The following is a 15,931-nucleotide window of genomic DNA, read 5'->3' on the forward strand; positions in this document are numbered from 1 at the left end:
AATGGTCTTTGTTTTATCGGGATTTTGTTCTTGTCACTGGTCATGAGCGATGCAACTGAGACGAAAATGTTGTCGATATTTGTCAGTTCTATTGGAAATCGAAGTCAGTTGTTATCTGAAAATTTGCTTTTGTATCCGATGAAAGGTAGGGATAAAATTTAGCGCAATTAACGCGGTATGGTAATTTTCGTTTTATGTGCATTGTTGATTTTGTATGTGCTCTTATACTTATGCTTGTATTTGCTTGTAACAAAATTGCTCTGCTGAAAAAAAGGTTTCAGACTTTTTATTGGCGAAATTGCATTATTGTTCCTGACCATTTTTTCGTGATTGATGATACACCCAGTAATTGCATGTTTCATATTGTCGAATCACACAACATAAAATAAACGAAAAAATTTTACAATTTTTCAATTCTGGATCCAATGGAGTGTGCGTATAGCCGATAGAAAAGGCTATATTATGTTTTTATCCAGTTAATCCTCTGACTGTGGGGAGGTCATATTAATTTGGGAAAAGGTAACATGCAAATGGAAATGGAGAAATAAAAGCGTCAGGAAATACAAATGGTATTGAACGCAACCACAAAGGAAATTTATGAGTTTTTTTAATATTACTGTATATTTATGACGCATAAAACCCTTGTCTTAAATATTTATATAGTACCCAGAAACCTGCCTTATGTGAGTTTGAGGGTCAGAAGGGGAAAAAAAAGTTAGGGTATCGACATGAACTTTCAGCAGACCTCAATTAACATGGAAAAAATATCAAAAGACCTCTCGGTGAATAGCTGAAGTTTCTTGTAAGGAATAAGTTTGGCACAAGATTTTTATATATTTTTTCTACATTAAAATAGCTTGTTTGTACTTACATTATTAAGATGGGAAAATATACTTACACCGGTTTCCATGTGAACTGTTTTCCTGCTGTCTAGGAAAACCTTCACTTTAACTTTTTTTTTTCACATCCTATGCATCCATCATCATTACTGCTTATATTGACAGATTCGTTAACTATCACATTTTCTTATTCATAAATTAAATTATTCAACTCCCATGGCCTGCCCCTTATGGCGACCAGTGACACGTGCATTTAAGTCGAGATAATTTTATCAACGGCTCGATTGGATTCAGTTACTTGTTGACTGAATAAGTTGAATTTTGAAATTTAGGCAATAAAGCCAAGCATTGTCAGCCATACAGCCCTTAGGAAAGCGATAAGAGGAAGCAGGAGTGGTTGGTCAGGAAGATAAAGCGAAACAAGTAGAGAATGTCACAAAGAAGCAATAGATAGAGAGCCGGAACAGCAAGGTGAATGAGTGAACTACCGATTGTTTAGGATAATGGAAAATAAATGGATTATCAGATTTGAGGTGTTTAGTTCCTTTTTTGATGTTCTCAGCGTGAAGGTGGGTTATTCTATCGGAAAAGTCTATTTGTGTGTTATTAGTGGAATCCCTATAGTATATTTGTTCTCTTTTCTGTAACCTTTTCTGATTCACTATTTGCCTGAGGAGAGACAGTTTGGTCTCTGAAATATAGCCTCTGCTTTCTACATTTTGGCGTTTCTATGGTCTCCTTATATTAAATATATATATATATATATATATATATATATATATATATATATATATATATATATATATATATATATATATATATATATATATATATATATATATATATATATATATATATATATATATATATATATATATATATATATATATATATTATATATTATGTATCATTTGCTGGAATTCAGTAACAGTTAGTGTATAGGCTTTCATCCGTCTTGTTATGCAATATTAACAATTTCATGAAATATATTAGCTTAATGGTTTTCGCGGCCAGTCTCCTTAAGATGCAAATGTACAACATTAGAACGCTAATGTTGGAAATACATCTGCTCATATATTTTGCACGAGGTAAAATGCGCCTAGTAACTCGAAATTCGTTCTGCATTTCATTTTAAATACAAAACATAAACGTTAATTTGCCTGTACATACTCTTGCGCATGCATTACATAGAATAAGACATAAAATTTATAACTACTGCGTTATATACGTCTCTCTACCGTATTCCACTCCATCACTCTACATACATCAACCCCCCTCCCCTCCCCCACCCAACACGATCCTTTTATTTGTTCTATATAGGCAAATTACTGTCAACCATGTTATCTCCTAAAGTAATTAATTTAAATACGCTTGACCTTTGGACAAAGGTAGATATATTGATATTGATTTTTAAGTAAAAGGCGATGCCGCGATAGCAGCGTTTAAACATGGAAATTTTCCACTGCTCAGGTAACGAAACCTCGGCACACAAGATGACGACTCGATGAACGTTGTTAGATGATTGGTCAACCAAGATAAGTGTTCATCCCAGTAATATTTCATAATATGTCTTTATGTTCGTAGTATTTTAATTGATAATTATATCATTGATGCATTTTCTATATTGTACAAATGAGAAAACTGTCATAGTCTAAATAATATTGATCCATCATTTATTTATTTCCCACCTTTACCCAGAAATTGAATGTTGGCTTATTTTGTTTACTAGATATTGTAGTGTATAGGCAGTGGTGCAGTTGTTTGCCAGGCTTTTAGCAGTATGTAGTAGCCAACACGAACTCAATACGTCTACCACTCTAGCGCTTTTTCAGAAGAGCATCAAGCAACGTATTTTGTTTTCATAAATATATAAAGAAAATTTGGAGACACTTCAGGCTAGTAAGGGTTCTGGCCATGAAAGATATTTCCTTTGCTTTGAACTTAACGAGCTGGGTGGTCGATAATTCTTCCTCGTCTTGTTCATCGAGCAGTCATTAAAAGAATTTTCACTCTAATGGCGGTGTCGCACGAACGGGATTTGTGGCATCTCGTAGAGTCTAGGGGAGAGTCTTGAGAGAGAGAGAGAGAGAGAGAGAGAGAGAGAGAGTATTTTATAAGTATGTCGTAGTATCTTCTTACCAGACATACTTGAATTTGGCATTTTTTCTTTGTTGGTGCAAAACAAAAGTAACGTGTGATTTTTAATGTAAATTTAGAAGAGAACGAACATGCGCAACTGGAGGTTTACACAATTATGAAACATTTGAAAATGCAACAGTTTTTTTGTGGCAGTTAGAATTTAAATAGGACGGTATACAAGATTCATGTCATTTTTCATATTTAATTATTGGGGGTTTTTCCACTTTCAAAACTTGTAACATATTCAAGTCGTAATTTGTAAGAGGAAAGAAATCTGTCAGCCAGTGTCTAAAGACATAATGAATAGCTCTTTACGCCAGAGAAACAAATAACGGGACACTGTCCAATCGTACCCATACTCTCACACACACAAACCACCCCCTTGGGAGGGAGCGAAAATATATTTAGAAATAAAATCCCTTTCAAACATATAGGTCATAAGTCAAGCGAACAAAGGGCAAAAGTTGGCTCAATTGCCAAGTTGTTAGTGTGAGTTGTTAAAAAAATGACATGAGTAATCGGTTGCCATTAATACTTCTCCTCCTCCTCCTCCTCCTCCTCCTCCTCCTCCTCCTCCTCCTCCTCCTCCTCCTCCTCCTCCTCCTCCTCCTCCTCCTCCTTCCAGAAATTAAGGACAGTCCTCTTCAGCTGTCATTTGTACAAAATCTTCTGTCATTTTCCTGTTTCCAGGAGTTCAAGAAATCTTTAATAATAAATTACTTGGCAAAATCACATGGTTTCGGATGAAAGTGGTGGCGACGACGTAGGTTATAGTGATAGTGATGGTAATAAAGACAGCGATAGTGCAGTGGTTTGTTTCAGTGTGCGAGAAAGAAGGGCCTTTGAAAATTGGTGGGAAAAAGTAGACAATTTGGACTGTGAAGGAGATAGAAAATATGTGAGAGGAAATTGGATGATCTCAGCCGATATGGATTGGAATTTTCGAATTCTCGGAATACTATCTAATATTTTCTCACAGTTTTTCTCAATAGGATATCGAGTGAAAGGGGCGATTGTTTATGAAGGTAAGGAATCATTTGAACATTTCCTCCCTTGATAATATAAAGGACCTGAAACAGCTTTTCTGGAAATACTTTGATGACGGAAAATTTTTAGGCTTTCGATTCATTTGCATATTTACTCACAAGTTTTCCATCATTCTGTCTGTAAGCGTATATAATTTAATATCAGTTGTTATTGTATTTGCACATATATTTCCTTTTTTTATTGGCTGCGGGTATTTTAATTTTTTATGTTTTGTTTTCTGAATTAATGTTTGGTTAACGTAAACTGTTTTTGTTTGTTTTGTTATTTAAATGCTTTATCAACCATAAAAATCCAATAGTACTTCAGGTGGGTTTTTTGTGTCGTTCGGTAATCTTATACAAATGAGGATGATTAAATTCCATTAGAGGGGAAGCAATCGGGAGGTGTTTCTGTGGATGAAGATGTGGATATTCTAGGTTTGGAGCGTTTTACTGATCCTTTCCCTTACATTTTTCTTTTGATAGTTGTATGCTACCCGAGATCAATGCTACCTTGGGGCAAGGTTTTTACTATACCGGCTCTGTTCCTGAGACCCATTTTGTTTTCGTTCTTTTCACAGTTGATTCTTGGTATGATTCCCAAACCTTGATTACTGAGAATGTCTTCACTTTGTTTCAATACATGAAAGAATATTGACGTAAAAATAATTTACTAGTTTCCCATCTGAAAGGAGAGGGGAAAGTCGCAAAATAAAGGGGTCTTTGAATTTCTGGTCTCATCATGCAGTAACAAACTTCAGTTTGTCTGATGTGTCGACCTGAAAGATTTTATATGTCCTCTCGACGTGTGGAACTCGGTCTCACTGCGTAGGAGAGGTGACAGAAACGGAACTGGTAACACGGTATCATTCTTCCCGGTATAGCTAATGAAATAAAATGTTTGAATTATTAGGGCAAGTTCGTTATACTGCCCCGTCATATGCTAGGCGATAATGATTGATTAAAATTTATTTTCTTCAAAAAATGTACGACTAATGGCCTGTCGATGTGCCCGACAGGCAAGGCACTTCCAGCTGTTAATATTTTCAAGATTGAGCAGTGTTAGGAGACAATCACATCGTTCTGGCTCCATGCTCGGTCGGTCAGTATAGTGGAACGGGTTAAGGGAACAGTGTTTGCCCGTCGGGTAGTGCCCGCTATTGTGGACAGGGCTTTAGTTGATGTCGGAAAGAATTGAATAAGATTGGGAGATCAAACAGAATAGAATGCAAACAACAAGGTTTGATCGGTGATTGTCTAAAGGATAATGTCCTCAAAGTTTGGAGGATTTAGGTCATAGGGTTGAGAAATAACAGGAACTGAATTGTTAAAGGGATAATGAACGTGGTGTACGTGTGGTTAAAGAAAGAAAACGCATTGTTATGCTTCTTCTCAGTTGTAATGGGAAATAAATGGAAAACCCAAAACGTTGAGGCAATATTCCAGCCAAGGAAGAAAAACAACAAAATAGAGCTAAGGTAACATTATGAAAAATTCCCGGTCAGACTATAACATGTACAGTATAATTAGTGTAGCAATATTAATTAGGTTATTTCTCAATGAAAGGTTTTAGGCCGTTTGAATACCCAACTTAGGAGAAGTATTAGGTTTCATGGATATCAGGCAGAGTTGAGGACCTAGCGAGGAGATGCGTTGTTTGTATAAAATCGGGCTCTATAGGAGGACCACTCCAGAGAAAGGATAAGTTCTTTTTATGCATCGTATAAATGAGATGTGTGTTAATGATCCCTCAGAAGATAGATCCTTTAAGAACGCTGGGAGTTGCTTAGTCAGAAAAATACTTGGGTGACACGTTTCGAAACAAAACTAGATGCTGCGTTGTTTTCTATGGAAAAGATTTGCATGGATGTTTGAAGTGGAAACTTAGGGAGGTATGATTAAAGCGGGGAATGTCTAGCATAACATTACGTATAGGCATGTGTCTTGTATTTCCACAATGGTCCCGTAAATGAAGATTGTATATGAGATCTTCACATAAAAATAAAAGGAGATACAAAGACTTTCGACTTGTATTCTCAAGTTATCTTCAGGTTGCTAAACAGTTTCAGAGTACAACTTGAGAAATCAATATGAGGCCATATATAACAATAAAAACATGTTAACAAGCTACTTAAGTACTCTACTACTCTACTCTACTCCGGTGGCTCTCGGGCCTCTTGGTGGCCCATGGCCACTTGCACCAGACCTCTCCATAAAGATCAGTTCAAGTACAGTACACTATATGATAATTAACAAAGTTTAAAATAGTATGTAATCTATATTAAATGGTATTCAGTATGAAATAAAAAAATTATTTAAGTAATTAAAGATATTTTTTGGCCTTCTTTTAATAAAGCACTTGGCCAAACCAGAGGTTTTACTAACTAATGGTATGTTTTTGACCAAACTGCCCTACAAGTTAGGAATACCAGAATACTTAAAAATGTATGTACACATCTACAGTACAAGAGTGCATGCGCTTGTAGTTGGATGTGTAAAACTCTGAAGCCTAAAAGAAATTTTGGTTTGATTTAAGTCTCTCTCTCTCTCTCTCTCTCTCTCTCTCTCTCTCTCTCTCTCTCTCTCCCCATTTTTCATGCAGTATCCATGTTCTTGACCTCCCTCTCGCACCCGCTCTATCTCTGGCAGGAGATTATTGTGATATACATGACCTCTTTGATATATGATATATATACAGTAAGTCGTACAAATGCCCTCCGCATCGAGGTCCCCTTTCGGCTTTATATCTCCGCCAAAAAAAAAAAAGTCTTGTCTAAACGAAGGAGTGTGATTTTTCCTTTGTTTTTCTTTTCCTATACAAGAGAACACATCAACCTTCTCTTTGTTGGCTACTGAACAAACTACAAATTTAAGTATTACATTTGCTAATGAATGATGAGCCTAAGTAAACGTCATTATTGCATGATCATTAACCGGCCATTATGATTGACATTGGACGAAAGTGAATATAAAAAGAATGCTCTCAAGATTCAAGAAGAAAAAGAGAGAAAATACAGGTCTCATAACACCGCCTGATGTCTCTGCGCTTTGCGAGCCAGAATCCCTATGCATGTTTTGGGATGACTCCACATAATGGGAGGTTCATCTTTTTTTCTTTTTCGTTCCTTAACATTTTCCGTGTTGGGCTCATTACCCCGACCTCCATAGACATCGGAAACTCGGTATGATTAGTTTGGAAATGATGGAAACAATATTTATTTAACAGGTAAATTATAATGATTAGTTGTAATCTGACATACGTAGTGTTTCAGTGCGTATTGATTATTTACCATCATCATCATCGCCTTCGTAAATTCCGCCACTCATTGTGTTCCCGTGCTTTGTCTTTTACATATCTCCACTCATCCCCAACTTCCCGTTTCGTAGTTCTCATCTAAGTGGGTCTGGGTTTTCCAACTCTTCTGCTGCAGACAGGAGTCCAGCTGTGATACTATCGCGGAACTTTTATCCCTTGGGGCGTGCAAAGGACATGGCAAGCCATTTCCATCTTCCCCTCATCATTATCCTACATACTTGTTTGATTTCCCTTATTGTGCCACTTCTCTCTCTCTCTCTCTCTCTCTCTCTCTCTCTCTCTCTCTCTCTCTCTCTCTCTCTCTCTCTCTCTCTCTCTCTCTCTCTCTCTCTCATATATATATATATATATATATATATATATATATATATATATATATATATATATATATATATATATATATATATATATATATTATATGTACACACACACACACATACAGGGTGTCCATAAATTCTCTTTACGATTTAAAAAAATATTACAAAAGCAAATGATCAGACAAATATGTGGAAATTATTACAAAATGAGGAGTAGATATCGAATTTTTTTGTCTCATTTAATACATCTCTATATGGGCACCATTAGTTGCATGACGCACATCAAGACGGTACTCGATTTCTTGCCATGTTTGCTGTATCATAGCCTCATCAGTGGTGGCAATGGCATCAGTAATCTTTTGCTTGGGATCAGTGATGTCCCATGTCTTTGTTCGATACACAATATCTTTAACATAATCCCATAGAAAGAAGTCGAGGGGAGTGATATCTGGTGAACTAGGTGGCCAGGGAATTGGGCCAGCCCTTCCAATCCACTGGTCTGGAAATGTTTGATTTAGAAACCCACAAACATGCAGTCCCCAATGTTGTGGTGCACCATCTTGCTGGAAAATGATGGTTGGTTGAAGGTCATCTAGTTGTGGTGCTTCATATTCAGTCAAAAGGTCAAGGTAAGCATCTGCAGTAGGTGATGTCTTGAAGAAAAATGGACCAGTAATTCGATTGCACATGATCCCACACCACTTATTCATCTTTGGACTATCTCTGTGAAGTTCCCTAGTCACATGGGGATGTTCTGATCCCCAGATTCTGACATTGTGTGTTCAGTTTCTCTGAAACATGAAAGGTCGCCTCATCACTAAAGCAAACTAGGTTGAGGAAAGTTTCATCTTCAGAAATTCGTTCCAGCATGTTGATTGCGAACTCTCTTCATCTTGGTTTATCATTTGGCTTGAGTGTTTGTATGAGTTGCACTTTGTAAACGTACAATCGCAAGTTCTTGTGTAGGACTCTGTGCACTGTTAACGTGGTAGCAGAAAGTGTCTGGCAGCAGTACGGGTGAACTTTGTAGGAGAACGATCAAAGGGTTGTCTTATACAATCGATGTTTTCCTCAGATGTTCTTGATTGTCCACTCCTCCCTTTATCCAACGCTGTCCCTCCATAACTTATACTTATTTCTGTAGTTTCACTAAGTTTGTCTACCTGATTTTGTTTCAATAAACCATGGCATACATTATGCCTTTTCTTGAGGAGTAGCCATTTTTTATGGGTTCATTTAATAGTTCCCCTTTCATCAACAAGGTACCTGAACTACACAAATGCATTGTGAATAAGAACTTTGATAACTGCCGATTACATCGAACAAATCTGATTTAAGATATCTCATCAGTGGCTTTTGTAATATATTTTTTTAATTGTAAAGAGACTTTTTGAACACCCTGTATATATATAAATTGTGCATGTATGTATTAATGTTTTTGTGTAATTGCAGTAGCAACAGTAACCAGTTAACTTCTGGATTCTCCCATGCTTTTCGTATATATTCATCACTGCGTGCTTGTAACGAAATAAAGAAACAAATGAAGGAACAAGTGGTGGGATTCGTTTCCACTTAACATAACGTGGGGTTTGCCTGATCATGGATGCACCCTCTGTGCAGAAACTTCCTATACGCAGGTAGCTGTTGAGCTCTCTCTATAGATGTAGGAAGATACGCTAAAGTTTCTAATTTTAATCGTTCATAAAAATTGACATTATCTTTACATCAGATTTGTGCCAAATAACTGTAACAGATTTCTGTTGTTTGATTCACATAACCATGTCATTTTTAATCTTAGACACAATCAGGGTTGGGAATGATTAAATCAGTTTCAAGTGATTAAATAATTGATTTTTCATTAAAAAAAATAATGATTTTTTCTGTTTTTGATTTTTTGATCTTTTTAACTTGAAAGCAAACAAATAAAAAAATATGGTTTGGTGGTTAACAAAAAATAAAGCGTAACTGTGCTGCATCTATTTATTTTGATATAAAAAAAATTGCAAGTACATATTTTAGGCCAGAACTGTATGGATTTTGTCATAAAATACATTTTAAGGAAAAAAACGATTGAAAAAACACCTTACAAATCAAAAAATCAAATAAATAAAAAAAAATCTAATAAACAGAAAATAAAATAAATCACTGATTTTTTTACTTTTTTTTTTTTAAAAAAAATCACCAACCCTGGTGTCACACAATAAAACTGTCTTCCAGTTACTTGTTATTACAAAAGTTATTGTTACCAAGTTTGTTGTTCTCTGTCCGGTTACTCTAGCTTCGGGAATGTGATTTCCCATACATAATTTCAAGGTGGTAGGTTAAAGGATGCCTTGCTTTGTTTCTGAATGATTTACGTTCAGTCTTTTGGGAATATCCGGTTTCTCTCTGAAATAGTCGACGCGTAACTGCTAGTAAATTGTATCCATTTTCCGAACAACATTGTAAGTGGATATTGTAGAAACGAGAGTTTAACGTAGTTTTAAAATATTATGCAATTTTCATCAGCACTTTGGAGTCCTGTCACAGTATTGAACACATTTTTTCAACTAAATTTACCTTTTGTGTGAGGCAACTCTGCAAAATTTGGCGTAAATCTATTTAAAGTTATGTAAATTCACTGAACTAAACACTAAACCTGGTGTAATAATCGACCCTTTCAGTAATGAAAAGTTTATTTCTTGAAATAAACTTCCTTATTTCATAATATTTTTTTACCTCAAAGATTTTTTATGTTGTTTTGTAACTTAAATTCACAAATATAAGTAAAAGTCTTTCTTTTACGAAAACACAACTTCTCAATTATAGTTAAAAATCTTTTATTACGAACTGAAGCCTTATGTTGGTATATATTTTTTTTATATACATTGAAATCTTTTCTTGTGGAAAAGATAACTAACAACAGGCATATAACTCGCGTGAGCCAGTGAATATGAATTAATCTTTTAATGCCTTGATGCGGCTGGAATATTTTTGCAGCGCCCCTCAAGTCCCTAGCTGCAACCCCTTTCATTACTTTTAATGTACCTCCGTTCATATTCTCTTTCTTCAGTCTTACTTTTCACCCTTTCCTAACAATTGTTTCATAGTGCAACTGTGAAGTTCTCCTCCTGTTATGCCTTTCAAACCTTATTACTGTTTCCCTTTCAGCGCTGAATGACCTCATAGCCCCCAGCGCTTGGCCTGTGGTCTAAATTTTATATTCCACGAGTTTGAGTAGTTTGTAACGGGTAACAGTCTTCCTCCATAGCAAGAAAATAGAGACAAGTATTTTTTTGTGTGTCCCATAAAACAAGGGAATGGGATTATGGAAAATCCAGCGTATACAGTAGGCCTAGAGCCTAGAGTTATCGTCCGCATAACTTTTAAGGACTAAGGGAAAGAAAAGTGACCCACGCAAGAACATTATCACTAGATAAGACAAGGTTCTTTATGTTGTTTTGTAGATGAGATTGCAGCCTTTTCCTTTTATTCGGTTCTTTTAAGCAGTCCTGTAACATCCAGATACAATTTTTTTATTTATCAAACATGAAAATTTTCAACATGAGTCAATGAATTTTTGCTACAAGAAACGAATTTTCTTTTGAAAGTAGAATTGAAAGGAATAAATGTGCTGTGAGAGATGATAAAGACTTAAATATTGTGAGACCTTATAAATGCAATATGAGAAATAGGAAAACGACTTCTTTCAAATATATATATATATATATATATATATATATATATATATATATATATATATATATATATATATATATATATATATATATATATATATATATATATACATATATATATATATATATACTTCAACACTTTTATTCTATATACATATGCACATTTGGCATATATATGTATGTATGCATGTATATATACACACACACATCTATACACAAACTCATATATTGTATGGAATACTTTAAGAAAAATCACACAACTCGAATTGCGGGAATACTGTAAGAAAAATCGCACGTAAACAACTGAAGAATCGCTGTTGTTTAATAATTTGTATTGTAACTCGAGTAAGTGAAAACAATAAGGGAAAACATTCAAAGAAGTCAGAGTGTGCTAGAGTTGCTGATGCTGTTCGGTACATGTTTAGTGCTACTGTGAAGATTCCGACACAAAGTTTCTGTGTTGTGTTACGAGTAGCAGCCCCACTCCATTAAATAAGGAGAAAAAGAGGAGTGCTTTTTGACACGTCTTCCATAAAGCAAGAGGAGGAAAAGGGAATAAAGGAAATGTTGCGTGGGCCGTAGAATGTGTTCCAAATGAGTGCCGGAGTGTATAGCGAGCAAGGAATGGGAAGAGACTAGTAGAGAAACACTCACGCATCGCTCAGGCGGCTTCGTGGGTGTATATTTTTATGGACGAGATGCTCGACTCTTTTTAAGAGCAGATTCCTCTTGCTCTTTCATATACGCCACATCAAGATTACTGTCATCTGGTTCCTCTTTGGATGTTCGAAGTTCATGTTTTCTCGCCAAAGGGAATTAAGGTGTTTTTGCTGGAAGGGAAAATGTTGGAAGAAACTTTTGAATTGGGTTTTGCTCGGCAACAACAGGAATCTTTCTCTCGAAGAAAACATGAAGGAGGAAATGCGCAAAATAGCTCACAGTTCCCAGTGTCCATCTTTTTCATTTCTATTTCGACATTTTTAGGTTTCACTTATAATTTATTATAACTTGAAAATTTGAGAGTGACTAAGGAATTTGTCTTTTAGTTTGTATCGATCTGAACAATAAAGATTATTGTAAGTTGGAACTTTTTTTTTTTACTTTAAATGCTATTGTATATTGCATCATTAAATACTAAGGCTACACTTGCAACTATCAACGAAGCCTACCGTAAAATTCTGACTGTAAAACAAATTGCCTATTTGGTAGGTTGATGATGATGAGGATGCTATCAAGGCAAGTTGCATAAGCACAGTCGGGGCGTTAAAATCAAAGGCATTCAGAATTTCTGTGTTTCCTCAAGAGAAAGTTCAAGCTAGAAAAACTGCCAACAATCTATTATTCAATGATGTTTGTCTCGAATAGACTCGTTATTTCAGAACATCGATAGGGAGATATAATCACATGTATCTCCAACCTGTTTTACTTAAATAAATAATAAAAGTATAATAATAGTGATCATAAGTAAATCCTTTAAATAAGACTCGAGAAGTTCATAGTTCGTTTTCTGTGGACCAAAGTGTGTTTAAAGCTGTCTGTTGAAAGTTACTGGTAGATTTATGGTATATCAGCCAATTCATTAGATATGCTGTTCTTGCCAGCTTAAATAAGTTCTTTTCTTTCGTAATTAGGTGGGTTCATTCCTATGTTCGAATTCCAAGTTTTCAGTGAAGAACTTATTCAAAAAATTGTACGTTGGAGGTTAATGGTTGTAATATTTTGCTAATGTATAATTACTATGAAGGATTAATGAAAGGAGGGAAGCTTTACTTCTATTCGTGAGTTGGAGCTAGATATCTCATTTATTACTGAAGAAAATGTATTTGTCGATACCTTTCAGATTTTAATTAAAGTAATTTTCGAGGCTACAGTTTGGTCTCTTCATAGGTTGAGGAACTCTCCTGTAGTGAAAGTATACTGCCCGCATACCAGCGATAATACGTAGGCAGCAAAAGTTAATTGCCGTGCAAATTACCAAATTGCCAAATATAACAATGTACATAAATTGTGAGGGTCAAATGGCAATGAACAAGGGATATGCAACTGGGATGTTTAGTTATATTTCTCTAAGCTCTTGCAACGTACTCAGAATATTTGATACTATTTTTTTCTTATAGGTTTTTGATATTTTATATTTCCAGTATTTTGTTATAGCAGATACTCGGTAGGGTCTGTGTCTTAGAATTAGGAGGATTACTCATTTTACTTCTTGTTTAAGTAATGCTAATTATGGTGAATTACATATAATTGTTTGACCCTGGACCTTCCCGTTCAACTTCATTCATCATATCATTAGTAAGAGTGAGAGGATAGCATACAGTGTCAGCAATATCAGGATTATTTTGTAGATGATTCAAAGCTCGAAATGACGTTTGTTAATATTGTGGAATTTTTGAACATGCAAATTTATAATAGAGGATTAAAGGTTGGATTATCTCTCTGTCCTCATTCCTCTGATTGATGATATTAATTGTGTACGGTACGTAAGGTGCAGTAATGTTGGAACAAGTACATATGGAATTTTTTCTTTTTGGAATTCTCGTTTATCTTCCACTTTGTGGTTTAACGTTGGAAAAGGAAATTAGAGATATTGCGACTTAATTTAAGTATAATCATACATAACATTTCGGTGTGGAATGTAAAAATCTTTTCGCTAGGGAATAATTCAAGCATTAAGAGTTGCTAGTCGTTAAGTCATCAACCTATTGTACATCTGCCCGAATTTTTTATTTTCTTAGAGGCTTTGATTTTTTCATATTTCTAACTTTAGTATTAAGTAAATAATCTGTCCATAGTCTTTATTTTATTGTTAACATCTTAGTAAGCACAGGTTAAGGTGTGACATATGTGTCACGCTAGGCAAATACGGCCACTTCTAGTTTTAAGGGAAAATAAATATTTATACAATTAAACATGTTTATTTGGGACTATACAAGTTATTTATCCTATTGTCTCCTTTTTTTCAGTACTCTGAACTATGACAAAATCTAAAAATAAAATATGCAAAATTTTATTCTTAAAATAATCAGTTTACTTGGTTTGAAACACAGGGTTACAAGATATGCAGAGTCCTCATAACATTTACTACCCTTACTATACGATACTTTTTAACATCCATCACCTGCACATCTTTCTCTCCTGATATTTCTGTAAGATAATGATCTATTTCATCATAACGAATATCTTCCAGCACACGTTTATCATCTCTCCGAGGCCTTCCTTGACCCTTTTGAGGGCTTACCGTACCGAGTGAGGTATGTTTCAGTAATTTCTTCCTTAAAATCACGGTTTCATTTTCCCTCCAGATCTTATGCAACATTTTTTTTTTTTTTTTTGTAATGAAAAAGTTCAAAAAGCTCCGCTGGTGAAAAATATTTGTACTTAGCATAATTGGCCTCTGGAAATGCAGTCAACTGATTTCAGAAAAGCTACCCCAGAACATTTGGATACTGTAGTATCAGCATCATCATTTGGGGGAAACTGCCTAGTAATGGCATTCCATAAGAAATCATCACTGGGATTTCCTATCCAATCCACTTGCGCATAATACTGCAATATATGTCTACTTCTTTTCCATTGATATTGGCCAGCTTTCATCATATATCTTATCCTCTATATTTATATATTTATATTAATCTTAAGTAGACACGTCATTGTGAACTTTCTACGACGAATATAAAGGCTGCAGCTACATTTTTCGCTGTCTAGAATTTACCGGAAGGTGCTTCAAATCCATTCATTTGACTAGATCTTCCTGCTTGAGAAGACAGCCACAGCCAGAGTCCCATGGCAGTTACTCATAACTTTATTAGCTGAAGAAGCACTTGCTTGGGATTTCATGAGTCTTCACCGTGAGAAATGCTGTCAGATTCTGCAGATACTGTGGTGTGAAAAGCATAAACAGAGCTGTTAATATGTTTTCATCATTACTCAAGTACATATGTATTGCATTTGTAGAAAAAGGGACTTTGTGAACTGTGCACTTCTCCTTCATAAATAAGGGAAAATAGATGAGGTTATAAAACATTAATAAGGGAAAATAGATGATGATATATGGAAGGTTAAGAAGCTGGATAAGTGGAAATATATGAGGTTTTTTGGAAGGCTAAGAGACCAGATAGGGGATAGTAGGTGAGGTTATTTGGAAGGTCAAGAGACTGGATAAGGGTAAATATATGAGGTTATTTGGAAGGTTAAGGGACTAGATAAGGGATAGTAGGTGAGGCTATTTGGAATGTTAAAAGATAAAGATACCGCCTTGTCCCCTGAGGGTTTTGTTAGTGTTGCAGCATCAGTTGCATTTTGGAGAGGTGCATATTGAGTTCCTGCAGGTGGGTCCAGCAGAGCTTATTTTCACTGAGGATGAAAGGCAGAATTGGCAGAGAAGGCTTAGGCAGAACAGTCAGGGCATTCTGACTGTTGGGATTTGGAAAGTGAAAATCAGACTTTGCCCCAAGCTGTCCCTCCATACAAATTCCGTTTTAAGATCTGCTTAGCTATCAGGTATTGGTTAAGAAAGGAAACAGCAGCTTTTTATTACTTAATAGTCAGAGAAATATTGAAACAAATTTAATGAGTTTTGGTGTATTGAAATTAAAAGTAGACAGCTGTAAATAGA

Source organism: Macrobrachium rosenbergii, chromosome 44, assembly GCF_040412425.1.
Source record: "Macrobrachium rosenbergii isolate ZJJX-2024 chromosome 44, ASM4041242v1, whole genome shotgun sequence".
NCBI lineage: Eukaryota > Metazoa > Arthropoda > Malacostraca > Decapoda > Palaemonidae > Macrobrachium > Macrobrachium rosenbergii.